This window comes from Heterodontus francisci, chromosome 23 (genome assembly GCF_036365525.1).
Source record: "Heterodontus francisci isolate sHetFra1 chromosome 23, sHetFra1.hap1, whole genome shotgun sequence".
NCBI lineage: Eukaryota > Metazoa > Chordata > Chondrichthyes > Heterodontiformes > Heterodontidae > Heterodontus > Heterodontus francisci.
Window position 1 is genome coordinate 48,115,191 of NC_090393.1, and position 15,229 is coordinate 48,130,419.

General features: G+C 42.9%; 3 non-coding genes across 3 annotated transcripts; all 3 read right to left on the minus strand.

The window, feature by feature from the left end:
• Positions 1-1,311: 1,311 nt before the first annotated feature.
• LOC137383062 (U6 spliceosomal RNA) lies at positions 1,312-1,418 on the minus strand. Its single transcript, XR_010977339.1, has one exon. It is a non-coding gene; the product is annotated as a U6 spliceosomal RNA (small nuclear RNA).
• A 2,600-nt stretch (positions 1,419-4,018) lies between these two features.
• Positions 4,019-4,125, minus strand: LOC137383063 (U6 spliceosomal RNA). The gene has a single exon (XR_010977340.1). It is a non-coding gene; the product is annotated as a U6 spliceosomal RNA (small nuclear RNA).
• A 10,732-nt stretch (positions 4,126-14,857) lies between these two features.
• LOC137383060 (U6 spliceosomal RNA) lies at positions 14,858-14,964 on the minus strand. The gene has a single exon (XR_010977337.1). It is a non-coding gene; the product is annotated as a U6 spliceosomal RNA (small nuclear RNA).
• Positions 14,965-15,229: the final 265 nt, after the last annotated feature.

The following is a 15,229-nucleotide window of genomic DNA, read 5'->3' on the forward strand; positions in this document are numbered from 1 at the left end:
GGCGCTAGTTTACATAGGTCATTGCTACCCTCTTCAGACATGCTGGTTCTACACTACATTCACCCTCAGGATGCAGCAAGACAGGGCAGAAAGGGTTTTCTTCAAGCATTTCCAGAATAGCACATGGATACTATTGACTGTAACCACCTTGCCATTTACCAGTGATGTAGTGCCCATGTCATTCATCAAAACTGCAACACCACACTGGAAATATCCAAACGGGTGAAGTAATCAGCAAAAAGTTCTGCATGTCAGGCAATGCATACATGCCATCGTTAATGAACTTGCAAATGAGAAGCAACAGCTTCAGGAAAGCTAACACAGCCCTTTCAAAATCAAACAACTCAAGAACAGCCTGTACATATGAAAACAAGACACGGACTTTGTAATCTTAGCTGCAGGTATACAAATATTCACTGGCATTGGAGAAAGGTACAAAATTAATCGTCCAATTATCAAAGGGATCTGGGAGAATGCTCCCCGTAAAACATTGGACTTTGGTATTAAAATGAATGATACATTCTCATTAACTTTAAGCACTTTCATAATTCACAATTGATACATCTTTAGTTAAAAAAGGAATACTAGAGTTACATTTTGGATTTTCAACAGATCATCACTTACCTTAAATGTACTGCATCCAGTCACATAGCCATATATAATTCCAATTTACAAAGTCAGTCCACAACCTCTGCCTCAGTTCACAGACATACTGAACCCTGAATGCTTTCACTGAGGAACTCTCTTCTCCCCTTCCACTGCAGTTAAGCTGGTTTTCTTAGTCCATTCTGATTGACAAAGTGCCAATCCCAGCTGCTTATCTCTTCGCACGAAGCACAGAGCATAGTTCACAGTTACCATCATATTATTACCATCCATTCTCTGTCTGTTGCAGCCATTTCACCCTGGAGTAAATACATTTGAAAGTATTGTTTCAGCTGAACACTGTGCTGGCGATTTACTGCACAGGATGGTCCGGTTTGCAGTAAATTTGAGTTGTCTGTCCTGTCCATCAATACTGTGTGAGCTGTTGAGTATTATCAGTATTTTATGTTTTTGTTGGAGATTTGCAGCATGTGTGTTATTTTGTTTCTTTGTAAATCTGCAAGTATTAGAGAATTAATGTTTTAAATGTTTTGATTATGTTAAAGGTATGTTTTAAAAGTTTGAAATGTGTAAGGCTGACGACTTTGTGAAGTGAGATGGTTGAAATGAGTGAATTAAAGAAGGTGCTGAAGAAAGGTGCTGAGTTTGTGCTGAAAGCAAAGGGAAATATTAATATTCAGCAGCAGGTGAGATGTTTTGAAAGTGCAAAATATGGAACGCTTCACGAATTTGCGTGTCATCCTTGCGCAGGGGCCATGCTAATCTTCTCTGTATCGTTCCAATTTTAGTATATGTGCTGCCGAAGCGAGCACGATTAATGATGTGAATTGAGAGGTTTATAAAGCTTTAATTACGTAAACACTTTTACATGATGTTGGTTTTTTTCTTCCATTTTTGAATTATATTTTTGCCAGAATGTAATATACAAGGTGCAGCGAATCTAAAATAGCAGAGCTGTACTTTGTTATTTATAATCCAGTCATCGAGATATTGAAAGTAAAGTAGATTTTGTCAGAGTGGATTATGGTATATAAATGCAGATAAGGGTGGTAGGCGGAGTATTAGCACAGCCTCTGGGCTCAGTGGGCGGGGCCTGTTGCTGGGTCCAGGGAGCAGGGTGGAGTGTGCATGGCACCCCCCACTTCCAACTCTCCCCCTCCCCTCCCTCTCTATCCTCCTCTCCCCTCCCATGCTCACTCTCTCCCCCTCCCCCACTCCTCTCACCTCAGCCTCCCTCTCCCCCTCCCACACTGCCCCTTCCACTGCCACTCCATCCCTCTCTGTCGTCCCCTACCCCTCCTCCCCTTCCACATCTTCCTCCGTTCCTGCTCCTCCTTTCCCCTCATCCCTCCTCCCCTTAGCCATTCCCCATCGCCCCACCACCCTCTTCCACCCCACCCCCCCCTTCCACTCCCAGTCCCTTCCCAAACTTCCCCTCCCTTGTCCTCCTTCTTCCCTCTCTTTTCCTCTAGCTCTCCTCCCATTCCCTCTTTCCCTCCTCCCCAACTCCATCCCCCTCCTCCCTACCCGCTTCTCCCCTCCCGCTTATCCCTCCACCTTCGCCTCTCACCACTTCCCCTCGCCGCTCACCGCTTCCCCTCCCACTCTAACCATTCCTCTCCTCCTCCTATCCTCCCCATTCCTTTCTTACCACACCCCTTCCTGTCCCACCCTCTCCTGCTCCCCTTCCCCCATCTCCCCTGACACTTGCACCTCACCGCTCCCCCTTGGCCCTCCCCTGATGCAAGGTTAACTCTGTTTCTCTCTCCAGAGATGCTGCCAGACCTGCTGCGTATTTTAAGCACATTCTGTTTCAACCTTAACCTTCTGTTTCCCTTTATCCATGCTTGGTGTCTATCATTTTTTTCCCTCCGTATTGTAAAGTATTCTAAAACACCATGCTGCATATGAGGAGTGGTATTTAAAAGCAAGGTGTTCTTGATGTCATGGAAATAAACAGTGTCCTGAAATGAAAGGAAAATTGGAAGTGAAAGAATGGACCAACTGGTTCCCAGATCTGATGCAATGTAGGATGAACATACAGTCATGGTCATGCTATTATAAGATCTCACCTCTAGGTCTAGAAATCTGCCTCTATCACTTATTCATTATAGGGCTTGCATTTTTGTCACAGGTTCCTGCCAGGCAACAGTAGGAGACTGGAAAGAATCATTGAGTTTGCAGTTCCAGCAATCGTGGAAATCTGTCAGAACATGCTCGTTAATGTTTTTCTTGAAAGAGGTGACATTTCAAGAGTCGCACACAGGTGTTATTAGATACAACCACCATTTACCATTTACCAACAATATATTGCATCATGTCATTCATCAAACAAACAGCACAACTCTGGAAATGTCCAAATGGGTACAATAATCAGCAAAGAATTCTGCATATCAGAAAAATCAACAAAATAAGCAATAGCTTCAATGTAGCTAACACAGGCCTTGCTCACAAACAGCCCTGACATATGAAAAGAATACACAGGCTTTGTAACTTTAGCTGGAGGTATGCACAACATCATTCAATGGTATTGGAAGAAGGTACAATATCAATGGTCCATTTTTCAGTGGCTTTCGGAGAATGCTCTCCGTAAAACTTTGGACTTTTGCATTAAAATTAATGATACATTCTGGTTAACCTGACCCACTTCCATGATTTGCAATTGATGCTTCTTTAGTTAAAGAAAAGAACTAAACTTAGATTTTGGATTTTCAAAATTTACCCAAAATTTACTTTATCCACTCACATTGCCATATCTAAACCCTATAACTCCACTTTACAGGTTTACAAAATCAATCCACTTCTTCTGCCACTGATCACAGACACACTGTAGCCCTAACACTTTCACAGAGGAACTCTCTTCTCCCCTTCTACTGCAGTTAAACTGGTATTCTTGTTCCATTCTGGTTGGCCTAAGTGCCAGTCCAAGCTCCTCATCTTTCACCCCAAAGCATAGTTCATAGCTTCTACCACATGATTACCATCCATTCTCCCATTTATTCAATCCATTTCACCCTTTCATGACCTGGAGTAAGTACATTTGAAAGTACTGTTTCAGCCGAACATCACACTGGCAATTTATTCCACAGTCTTGGTGTCAAGCTGCTTTTCTCTTCCACCAGTTTCACTAAACGTTGAGTATTATCAGCAATTTGTGTTTTTGTTCCAGATTTGCAGCATCTGTGGTATTTTGCTTCTTTTGTAACTCTGCAAGTATTACAGAATTTATGTTTTAAATGTTTTGTATGTATATTTTAAATGTGTAAAATCTGGAAGCTTGACGACTTTGTGAAGTCAAAAGAAGGTTGAAATGAGTGGAGTAATGAAAGTATTGAATAAAGAAGATGAGTTTGTGTGTTTAAAGTAGAGGAAAATAACAATGTTTTGCAGAAGGTGATAAGTTTTGAAATTTTAAAATATGGAACGCCTCACGAATTTGTGTGTCATTCTAATGCAGGTGCCAGGCTAATCTTCTCTGTATTATTTCTATTTTAGTATTTGTGCTGCCAAAGTGAGCACAAAGTCATAGTGAAGATCAGTGCCTTATGAAACCTCAATATTGAAAACACTTCTTGTCATAGTGAAACAAAAACAAGAAATGCTGGATTCACTCAGCAGGTCTGGCAGCATCTGTGGAAAGAGAAGCAGAGTTAACGTTTCGGGTCAGTGACCCTTCTTCGGAACTGACAAATATTAGAAAAGTCACAGATTAAAAACAAGTGAGGTGGGGGTTGGGCAAGAGATAACAAAGGAGAAGGTGCAGATTGGACCAGGCCAGATAGCTGACCAAAAGGGCACGGAGCAAAGGCAAACAATATGTTAATGGTGTGTTGAAAGACAAAGCATTAGTACAGATTAGTGGTGAATATACTGAATATTGAACAGCAGCAAGTGCAAACCTGAAGAAAAACAACCTGAAAAAAACAGTGGGTAAGCAAACTGAACAAACTAAGATGAAATGAAATAAATGCAAAAAAAGATTGTAAAAAATGTAAAAAGGAATGTAAAAAAAAAGGAAGAAAAAATAACTAAAAATGACTAAAAATGAAAGTAAGGTGGGGGGCTGTCATGCTCTGAAATTATTGAACTCAATGTTCAGTCCGGCAGGCTGTAGTGTGCCTAATCGGTAGATGAGGTGCTGTTCCTCGAGCTTGCGTTGATGTTCACTGGAACACTGCAGCAATCCCAGGACAGAGATGTGAGCATGAGAACAGGGGGGAGTGTTGAAATGGCAAGCAACCGGAAGCTCAGGGTCCTGCTTGCGGACTGAGCGGAGATGTTCCGCAAAGCGGTCACCCAGTCTGCGCTTGGTCTCCCCAATGTAGAGGAGACCACACTGTGAGCAGCGAATACAGTATACTACATTGAAAGAAGTACAAGTAAATCGCTGTATTTGAGATAAGGTGAGACGGTGCTGCTGGAGAGAGAGGTCCAGTGTGTGCATATGGCGGCGCATAGCACTGAGTGTGGATCTCAGGATGCGGCGAGAGTAACAGTCCAAGGAACGTTGTATTTCTCGGAGATACCTGTGATCCTGGGTGGTTTCAAAGCATGATGGGTGAAACTGCAGTTGGAATCCACGTGGAATCAGCCGGAGCCGGAGACAGCCACTGAGGAAGGAGATGTGGCTGTGAAAACGAGTTTTGGTAGATACCTTATCAAACACCTGGAGGGAAATAGAAAGCAATGAAGGTGAACAAGGTAAAAGAGACAAACGAAAATCCCGTCAGAGAGAAGAGCAGAACTTCTTTAAGGTAGGCATTCCTGGAAGAGAAGTGGCAGTGAATTAAACACTAAAATAAAAGCAAAATACTGCAGATGCTTTAAATCTGAAATAAAACAGAAAATGCTGGAAACTGTCAGCAGGTCTGGCAGTATCTGTGGAGAGAGAAACAGAGTTAACGTTTCACGTTCTGATGGAAGGTCACTTATCACTAACATTCTCTTCAGCCATGCTGGTGTCTACACTACATTCACCCTCAGGATGCAGCAAGACAGGGCAGAAAGGATTTTCTTCAAGCATTTCCAGAATTGCACACGGATACTATTGACTGCAACCACCTTGCCATTTACCAATGATGTAGTGCCCCATGTCACTCATCAAAACTGCAACACCACACTAGAAAAAGTGGCCAAAACGAATGCTCGTCTCCCTACCACCCAGTTGGCTTGCCACAGTCAATGTGCATCTCCCAATGCGGTCAAACTACAACAGAGATGGAAACGCGAACTCCTAACCTCACTTCAAAAGGTGGGAAAAGAAGAAAAATTCTGAAACGCGCCTGCTGGAACATGAGAACAATGTTCGACTCTGGTGACAACAGCAACCCCCCTCCCCCACCTCCCACCAACAACGCTCAGCTCTGTGGCCCATGAGCTAGCCAGACTAGACATTGATATAGTGGCCCTGAGTGAGGTCTGCTTCTCGGAGCAAGGCAGCCTGACAGAACACAACGCTGGCTACACACTCAAGGTGAACAATGCCTCTTCGGTGTCGGCTTCATGGTGAAGAAGACTATCGCCACTAAACTTTCAAGCCTGCCAATCGACCATTCTGAACGCATTATGTTCCTGCGCCTCCCCCTCCAAGACCAGCAGCATGCAACCCTCATCAGTGTTTATGCTCCAACCCTGAAGGCTAACCCAGCTGATAAAGGTAAGCTCTACACAGATCTCCACAAACTCATCCAGATTGCTCCTCCCAAGGACAAAATTGTCGTCCTTGGCGATTTCAACGCCAGAGTGGGCCATGATAGCCTGGCATGGAAGGAAGTGTTCGGAAACCATGGAGTTGGAAACTGTAATGAAAACGGATGTTTACTCTTGGAATTCTGTGCAGAAAAGCAGCTGTCCATAACCAACATCTTCTTTCAACAAAAAGATCGCTTCGAGACCACATGGATGCATCCCCGCTGTAAACACTGGCACCTGATAGATTACATCTTGGTGTGCCAGTGTGACCTAAAGGACATCCTGCATACTAGAGTCATGTCCAGTGCTGTCTGTCATACAGACCACCGGCTCGTTCATTCAAAGCTGAACTTCAACTTCAAGCCTAAGCCCAAGAACAGGCCTAGAGACAACCCATCAAAGAAAGTTCAAGTCAGCAACCTGCAAACCTCATCTTGCAGAGATAGATACCAAGCAACCTTACAAACCCAAAAGGTCATGGGCATGAAAGATCCCATGGCATTGTTTAAAAGAAGGGCAGGGGAGTTATCCCTGGTGCCCTAGGTTGAAAAGGCCTCCCTCAGTCTGGAAGCATACGTAAACTCCCTCCTTAAAGTCTTCCGTTGCCTGCTGCAGCATCATGCTGAAAAAGATGTTGAATAAGGTCGGGGCCAGCGCACATCCCCGCTTCATGCCATTGGAGATTCGGAAGGGTCTCGAGAGGTCGTTGTTTTGCTTGACTTGTCTATATTGATTTTCATGAAACTGCTTCACCACGGCCAGGAACCTGGGTGGGTATCCAAGTTTTTCAAGGATTTTCCAAAGTACATCTCTGCTCACAGTGTCCAATGCCTTGGTGAGGTCTAAGAAAGTGACGTACAGGCCTTTGTTTTGCTCACGACACATTTCTTGTAATTGTCTGAGTGTAAATATCATGTCTGTGGTGCCTCTGTTTGCTCTGAAATCACACTGACTCTCTGGGAGGTTTTGTTCTGCAATTGTAGGCACAAGCCTGTTCGGAAGTGTTCTCGCCAGGATCTTCCCAGCAATAGAAATGAGGGTGATCCCACAATAGTTGGAGCAGTCTGATTTTTCTCCTTTGTTTTTGTACAAGGTGATGATGACAGCATCACAAAGATCCCGTGGAATCCTGCCTGTTCCCAGCAGGCCATGAAAAACTCATGGAGCTTGGTGTATAGGGCAGAGCCACCATGCTTCAAGGGTGGAATTCCATTGGCTCCAGGAGCTTTGTTGTTTTTCATCTGGTTGATGGCGGTCACAGTTTCCTCCAGAGCTGGGCTCTCATCCAGTTCTTCTTTGACAGGCTGTTTTTTGATGCAATTGAAGGCAGTATCATGCACTGTGCACTTGGCGCTGAAGAGAGTTTCAAAGTGCTCTGACCAGCGATCCAGGACTGACTCTAGTTGGTGTGTAGGCTTTTGCATTGGCGCTCCTCAAGGGGTTTTGGGTTTGATGTCGCCAGTATCAGCGTACAGTTGAGTTTTTTCCGCAAGTGCAATCCACCAGTCATTTTGGATGTTCCGCAGTTTACATTGAAGGTGCTGCATGTTTGACGATAGGCTGTCTTTTTCTCTTGGCTGGCCGGCTGAGCCAGGTGAGCCTGATGAGCTGACCTTTTTATTTTTAGCAGCTCTTGAATTTCCTTGTCATTTTCATCAAACCAGTCCCTATTCTTCATGCTATAAAAACAAGAAATGCTGGAAATACTCAGCAGGTCTGGCAGCATCTGTGGAAAGAGAAGCAGAGTTAACGTTTCGGGTCAGTGACCCTTCTTCGGAACTGACAAATATTAGAAATGTCAAAGGTTATAAGCAAATGAGGTGGGGGTGGGGCAAGAGATAGTGTCCCATGTCATTCATCAAAACTACAACACCACACTGGAAACATCCAAATGGGTGCAGCAATCAGCAAAAGTTCTGCATGTCAGGCAATTCATACATGCCAACTTAAATGAACTTGCGAATGGGAATGTAAGCAACAGTTTCAGGAAAGCTAACACAGCCCTTTCAAAAACAAACAACTCAAGAACAGCCCGTACATAGGAAAACAAGACATGGGCTTTGTAATTAGCTGGAGGTATGTAAATATCATTCACTGGCATTGGAGGAAGTTACAAAATCCATTTATCAAAGGAGTCTGGAAGAATGGTCCCCATAAAACATTGGTGTTAGAATAAATGATATATTCTGGTTATGTGTAAATATTTTCATAATTTACAATTGATAGATTTTTAGTGAAAAAAACGGAATACTAGAATTACATTTAGGATTTTCAACAGACTATGGCTTACCCAAAATTTACTTCATCCAGTCACATAGCCATGTCTAATCCCTCGCACCTCAAAGTTACAAAGTCAGTCCACAAATTCTGCCTCAGTTCACAGACACACTGTACCTCTTCTCCCCTCTAGTGCAGTTAACACACCTTACCAGTGCGTCAGTATACAGCAGCAATGCCTTGTGCAGTGGAAGGCAAGAAAAGAACAGGCCATACAGCCCATGGCCAAAATGGGCACTATGCACGTGGTAAATTGCACAGTCAATACTCTGAGGTATGATCTCAAAATTAAGTCCTGAAGTTCAAGCCAGTAGGAAGCTCTGGGACGGAGAAGAGTAGAGAGACTGGACAAAGCAAACTGCATTCATACACCTATAACACTTGGACATTAAGAACAGAATCACTGTATCATTTGATGGAAGAATTAGAGGAATTTAAGTGGAACATCATAGGTTTAGCAAAAACAAGAAGGGGAGAAAATCTAGAAGAGGTTCAAGAAGGTGCATCGAGGAAAAATGGAAGACAATAAAGAAGCAAGAGGAATTAGATTCCTCATACACCCCAAGGTGACAGACTATGTTAAACAAGTCAGTAGTTACTCAGATCGAGTCATATTATTTCAAATATAGTTCTCAATAATAATACATTTGAAATATATTATTGAAATATATTTTCAAATATATAGAAAAGGAGCACTCGTGTATAGTCCAAGTATTAAATTAAATTAAATTAATTTAAAAATTTAATTAAAATTATATGCGCACCAACCAGTGATTACACAGAGAAGGAAGTCGAGCAATTCTATGAAATTGTTACGAAGGCAATAGAACAGAAATCAAGGTATACAGTTGTCATGAGAGATTTCAATGCTGAGATTGGAAAATCCGAAGAATTAGTTATAAGATAATTTGGAGTTGGAGAAAGACATAAGAGGAGAAACGCAAATTACATTTAAAGCCCAGCATGGACTTATTATCACAAACACATATTTCAGGAAAAATAAAAGCCAGTATTAGACCTGGGAAAGTCCAAATGGAACTTTCAAGAATTAAACTGAGTTTAAACGAAGCAGTGAAAGGGGTATAGTGGAAAACAGTGAAGTCAACACCAAGGTGGATATTGCAGTGACCAGATAAGATCAATGCTGAGCATCAATAAAAAAAACTAACTGGACTGAAATTTAACAACATCGAGAAAAAGAAGCAATTAAATCTCTTGGAGCTTAGAGAAAAGAGGGAGGAATTCAAACACAGACTCAAAAATAGATTTGATGGTCTAGAGGTCAAAGAGATGGACTTTGGCACAAGATGTATTAAAGTTAGTGCAATAATAATTGAAGAAGCTGCAAAAATTGCACCAGCAAACAAGACGACCAGTCGAAAAACCTACGAGGTCAAAGAAATTGATGTTATTGATGGAAGATGTTAGGTACTCAGGAGAATACCATGCAAAATAGTCTCTGAGCAAACTGAATATGCTGAAGCGATTAAAATAACTAGGAAAAAGTGACACCAAAGCAAAAGGATGAGAAGAGAGGAGCAAATTATAACAATATTAGAAACAGGAAGAGGACCAAAAGAAATCTTTAGAAGGAACAGGGCAAAAACAAGAATTCAACAATTTAAAAAAACAGATGGCAACCTGACATCAAATAAGGATGAAGTGCTTAAGGTATGTTTGGCCTTCTACTAGGACTTATACAGTTGCAAAGCATACGGATCTGAAGATAAAGAAACAACAGTGCCATGAGACGCAAATGAAATACCAAGTGTTACCATGGCAGAAGTTGAAAATGCATTGAAACAGATGAAAAGAAACAGGGCCCCAGGGAAGGATGAGCTAACAAGTAATATACTCAAGGAGCGCGGTAATGAGACAATCACACAGCTCACTATATTATATAACCAGATATTCAAGGAACAAAAGATACCGAGAAGTGGGAAAGAAGCAAAAATGATTCTTCTTGACAAAAAATAAGACAGAGCAGACATTATGATTCACTGACCTATCAGTCTGTTATCTCATTTGTACAAAATTCTAACTAGAATTATTCAAAATAAGATAAAGACAACATTAGACGAACACCAGACAAGAGAACAAGCAGGGTTTAAGGAAGGATACTTTACAACAGACCATCTACATACAATGAACCAACTCATTGAGAAGACAAATGAATATCAGTTGAACCAGTGTGTTGAATTTATTGACTATGAGAAGGCATTTGATTCAGTGGAACACAGATTTATTTATAGCTTTAAGGAAAACAGGAATAAGTGAGGGATATGTGAAGATTATAGAGAGCACTTACACTGTGATGGAAATCCCACATGCCAAATGGAAAATATTAATTTTGTCATATGCCTGAGACCTTTACTGAAATTGTTCCAAATAACTTTTAAAAAAAGGAACAGAGCAGCCAAGATGGCCACGAATTTGCTGTGAAAAAACTAAAGAATCAGCCAGGAGACAGAGGTGCTTACCCAGTCTAGCCAGAACAATGGGGGTGTTCTCTATTCAATTACCCAGAATGGTTTTGTCAATGTTGATCATCAAAAGCCATCGACACCCATTTACTTTGAAAGAGCCAAACCCCTCCTCCCCGCATACCAAGTATGTCTGAAGAGCCTTGAATTTCAAAGATCCTTTCAGAAGGTGTTGGAGTGCTGTTGGAGCTGCACCCATCCAGGCAAGTGGAAAGTATTCCATCACACTCCTTACTTGTGTCTTATAGACGGTTTCAAACAAAGAGGTGGTCACATGACATGACTCCTATGTAACTCTGAGAGTTTGTGAATTGCGTCTCAGAAAGCAGACAGTAACTGAACTCCAAAGAAGGAACATCTTCTCTCTCTCCCCCTCCAGCAAAGTCCCAGGGAAGCCTTGGCTGCAGTTAGACCTCAAATCTACAGATCCTCACAGTCAGCAACAAAGAGGATGGATAAAGCCTCTCTTCGGCCTTCCGGACCCAGAGAAGCAAGCCCAAATTGTGCATGTGACCCAGCGAGGACTTCAAGACTTCAATTTCAACTAAGGACACTGGGACTACACGTCCGTATTTAAATTCCATTTTTATTAAGGACTCTACTCCAACCTCCCAACTCTGTTTTTTCCCCTCTGTATCTAATTGTGTGCGTGTGTGTGTGTCTCTCTCATGTAAATGTGAGCGTGCATACGTCGCGTATTTTAGTAATTTTAACCGGTTTAGAGTGATAAGGTTAATAAACTTACATCTTTCTTGTTTAACCTCAAGAAAAGCTGTCTGATTGGTTCATTTGCAAGTATATATTAGAGTAACAGAAGCAAGTGCTCACTGAGGTGATAAGTTAAATCACTGTGTTAAAAATCCCTGTTGCAGTCAAACCTGAGAAAGGGTGAAAGGGGAGCCTGAGACCTCTTCCTCACCTGGTCTTAACAACACAGACGCAACAGCCAAAATACACACAGAAAAATACCTAACAATTGATAAATGTTGAAAGAGTAATGAAACAAGGGGATACAATCTCACCAAAAATATTCACCACATTTATTTATACAACACAGAAACAGGCCCTTCAGCCCACCAAGTCTGTGCCAACCAACAGCCACCCATTTATACTAACCCTACCACCTACCTATACTAGGGGCAATTTACAATGGCCAATTTACCTATCACCTGCAAGTCTTTAGCTGTGGGAGGAAACTAGAGCACCCGGCAGAAACCCACGCGGTCACAGGGAGAACTTGCAAACGCCACACAGGCAATACGCAGAATCGAACCAGCTGTGAAGCTGCAGTGCTAACCACTGTGCCACTGTGTCACCCTAATGGAAGACATTTTTTGAATTCATTCATGGGATGTGGGCAATGCTGGCGAGGCCAGCATTTATTGCCTATTCCTAATTACACTTGAGAAGGTTGTGGTGAGCTGCCTTCTTGACTCGCTGCAGTCCTTGGTATGTAGGTACACCAACAGTGCTGTTAGGAAGGAAGTTCCAGGATTTTGACCCAGCAACAGTGAAGGGACAGTGATATAGTTCCAAGTCAGAATGGTGTGTAGCGAGTTGCTGCAGTGCACCTTGTAGATTGTACACACTGCTGCCACTGTGCGTCGGTGGTGGAGGAAGTAAATGTTGAAGGTGGTGGATGCCAATCAAGCGGGCTGTTCTGCATGGATGGTGATGAGATTCTTGAGTGTTGTTGGAGTTGCACCCATCCAGGCAAGTGGAAAGTACTCCATCACACTCCTTACTTGTGTCTTGTAGACGGTGGGCAGGCATAATGGAGACAGGAGGTGAGTTACTCGCTGCAGAATTCCCAGCCTTTGCCCTGCTGTTGTAGCCACAGCACTTATGCGCTGGTCCAATTCAGTTTCTGGTCAATGGTAACCCCCAGGACGTTGACAGTGGGGGATTCAATGATGGTAATGCCATTGAACATCAAGGGGTGATAATTAGATTCTTGTTTGAGATGGTCATTGCCTGGCACTTGTGTGGCATGAATGTTACTTGCCACTTATCAGCCCAAGCCTGGATGTTGTCCAGGTCTTGCTGCATCTGGACATGGGCTGCTTCATTATCTGAGGAGTTGCGAATGATGCTGAACATTGTGTAATCATCAGCGAACATCCCCACTTCTGACCTTATGATGGAGGGAAGGTCATTGATGAAGCAAGTGAAAATGGTTGGGCCTAGGACACTACCCTGAGGAACTCCTGCAATGATGTCCTGGGACTGAGATGATTGAACTCCAACAACTACAACCATCTTCCTTTGTGCTAGTTATGCCTCTGACCAGCAGAGAGTTTTCCCCCGATCCCCATTAACTTCAGTTTTTTCAGGGCTCCTTGATGCCATGCTTGGTCAAATGCTGCCTTGATGACAAGGGCAGGCACTCCCAACTCACCTCTGGAGATGGATTATACACTTGGCACTTCTGGCTGAAGACGGATGCAAATGATTCAGCCTTATCTTTTGCACTGATGTGCTGGGCTCCCCCATCATTGAGGATGGGGATATTTGTGGAGCCTCCTCCTCCTATTAGTTGTTTAATTGTCCACCACTATTCATGACTGGATGTTGGCTCCTGGCATGCCCTCCTGCACTCTCCATTGAACCAGGGTTGGCCCCCGGCTTGATGGTAATGGTAGAGTAGAGGATATGGTGGGCCATAAGGTTACAGATTGTGGTTGAATACAATTCTGCTGCTGCTGATGTCCCACAGCGCATCATGGATGCCCAGTTTTGAGTTGCTAGATCTGTTCAAAATCTATGCCATTTAGCACAATGATGGTAGGTATTCTCAAGTGAAGATGGAACTTTGTTTCCACAAGGTCTGTGCGGAGGTCACTCCTACCAATACTGTCATTGACAGATGCATCTGCGACAGGTAGATTGGTGAGGATGCGGATGAGGTCAAGTAGGGTTTTCCCTCTTGTTGGGTCCCTCATCACCTGATGCAGACCCAGTCTTGTAGCTACGTCCTCGAGGACCTGGTCAGCTTGGTCAGTAGTGGTGCTACCAATCCACTCTTGCTGATGGACATTGAAGTCTCCCACCCAGAGTACATTCTATGCCCTTGCTACCCTCAGTGTTTCTTCCAGTTCAACATGGAGAAGCACTGATTCATCAGCTGAGGGTGGGGGGCAGGCAGTAGGTGATAATCAAGCTTGTTTGACCTGATGCCATGAGACTTCATGGGGTCCGGAGTCCAACTCCACGCCCCCCGCCACCCGCCCCCCCCCCCCCCCACCCCACCTCCACCCTGACTGTAATTATTGATGGGGAATACTAACAGGCTTATGCTTTGCAGATGGTGTTGCATTAATTAATTCATCTGTTAAAAATTTGGAAGTACAACTAAATAACTTAAAGAGTGTAAAAATACCGGACTGAAAATGCACAAATGTAAAACAAAGTATATGACGAACTTTAGGACATAAAGTACCATACAAATTGAAGACCAAGAAATTGAGAAGTGACTGAATACAAATATCTACGCTATGCATTAAGGATGGAGGATTGCACAAATTAAGAGGAACTGAGTAGGATTTGGGCAGGATTGAGTTGTTTTGGGAGATACAGAGGTATTCCGTGTGATAATAAAATACCACTGGCATTAAGAAGGAGGGTGTATGATCACTGTGTGCTTCTGACCAAGACATACGGGGCAGAAGCAAGGACAACGACAAAATCTATAGAAGAAAATCTGTGTTCAGCTCAGGGAGCAATGGAAAGGCAAATGTTACACATCTTCATTCGTGATAAAAACAGGTTTGAAGAGATACGCCAGAAAAGCAGAGAAAGTATAAAATATGGAACGCTTCACGAATTTGCGTGTCATCCTTGCGCAGGGGCCATGCTAATCTTCTCTGTATCGTTCCAATTTTAGTATATGTGCTGCCGAAGCGAGCACGACATACAAATGGTACCCAGTTCTTTATAAATATTGAAGATACCATACACATTACTGTCCTTGTAGGGTGTTTCTCAGTTTTAATTAAACTTTTGCTAGTTTAGTGTATATAACAGCGATGATCTAAAATAAAAAGTGTTTGCTTTTAATATTATGATTTCTGGGCAAAAATATTGAAATTAATGTGGAGTTTGGTGCATTGCATTATGGTCCATGTAGGCGCGAAAGGTAGATAAGAGAGGTGGGCGGGGCTTCTCGTGACCTC